This window comes from Wyeomyia smithii, chromosome 2 (genome assembly GCF_029784165.1).
Source record: "Wyeomyia smithii strain HCP4-BCI-WySm-NY-G18 chromosome 2, ASM2978416v1, whole genome shotgun sequence".
In the NCBI taxonomy this organism is placed as follows: domain Eukaryota; kingdom Metazoa; phylum Arthropoda; class Insecta; order Diptera; family Culicidae; genus Wyeomyia; species Wyeomyia smithii.
Genome location: NC_073695.1, coordinates 216,014,459 through 216,016,135, shown reverse-complemented (window position 1 = coordinate 216,016,135; position 1,677 = coordinate 216,014,459).

Genomic DNA, 1,677 nt, shown 5'->3' with positions numbered 1-1,677 from the left:
AGGTAGGCAAAGGTTTAGCGCTTTAGTTATTTATCCAATCGTTTTGTTGTCAAAGAATGAATTGTATATTTTTGATCAAGCATTCCAATGAACGTATGGTTTTTGCTGGATAACCATGGACAAATTAAAAAAGCGTGTATTTTCCGAAATATTAATAATTTATTGAGCTAAAATTTCAAATACCTCGAAAACCGATGCCTTTAGAATGTTTACTACCAAGACCTTTTAGATTCAAAATAACTCTCTGCATCTTTTAAAATCATCAGAATACAAATATTTTGAAAAATGTTTGAATTGGAATTTTCATAAAAAAATTATTCTACCATAAAAAATTAGTTTTCATTTATCCATCCTGGACTTTTTTTTAAAAGTTGCGTATTAACGTCTTGTTTCTTTAAAAATAATTAAAAGAAAAACCAATTTTGTTTAAAATTGAAATTTAATGTTTATTTTTAATTTATTTTGGTCAAAAAATATTTTTTTGTACAGTGCATATTTTTTTATGGTGCATTTTTAATTCCCTACAACTCATTTTCAGACAGTTTTTCTATACAAACAACGGTTTCTGGGCTACAATGCTTCGAATGAAACCTATGCCAAAAGGCATACGCCCTTTTAGAATGTAACTCAAGGGTGTAAAAAATCTCTCCATCTGTGAAAAATGCTCAGTTTGCTAAGCCAAATACGTGTGCAAAGTTTCATTCAAATCAAAAATGGTCGATATTCGACCATAGGTCATTTCGCGCGATCTTGCTCTTTTGATAAATAACATACAAACTAAAAATCCGATTACAATCAAATTTAATAGGGTTTCATGGGGCAATCAAACCGTTCATTTGAGAATAATTTTATGATAATCGATCCAGCCATCTCTGAGAAAATCTGAGTGAGATTGAAAAGTTGCACATACACACACATACACACAGAAAATCAATTAACGACCAACCAACGGCTTTGTCAACAAGTAGAAAGTGTCAGAGTGCCTTATGTGAAAAACTACATAAAAAATCGTAAACTTTGTTTTAATTAATGAATGTCATTCTGGCTAGTTTTATTAGAAGAGGGCGGCTGCGTTGCTTCCTGCGTATTTGGTTTAGGATATTAAGTATTTTTTAGAGGTCTGGAATTTTTTTTATCCAAGAGTATTTTTTCAACAAGGTGTAGGTACCATATGTTAGAATTCACTTTATTAAAAGGATTATAACTTAGAAACCCCAAGTTTTACAGATTTTTTTAGAAACTAGTTGTAGATAATTTTTAATTACTTAAAAATACTTTGCAATACAATGTACACTGAGGAAAACATTTTTTAACTTAGAAACCCCAAGTTTTACAGATTTTTTTAGAAACTAGTTGTAGATAATTTTTAATTACTTAAAAATACTTTGCAATACAATGTACACTGAGGAAAACATTTTTTCGTTTGAAGATAAACAGCTAACATAATTATTATATTTTGAATTTAACGAAATTGTTGAATTTTTCTTCCATTTTTACAGGAAAACTTAAAGTTATAACACAACAGGGGAGCCCATAGTCTCAAAATTATAGAATCCGCTTGATGAGCAAATGGTCATGAGTTCGAATCTAAGAAGATTTTGACCGTTCGGTGTCAGAGGGACTTTTACGCATTTATTTGTTCTCAGGCTCCCCCAACTCCCTACTTTCCCCTATTCT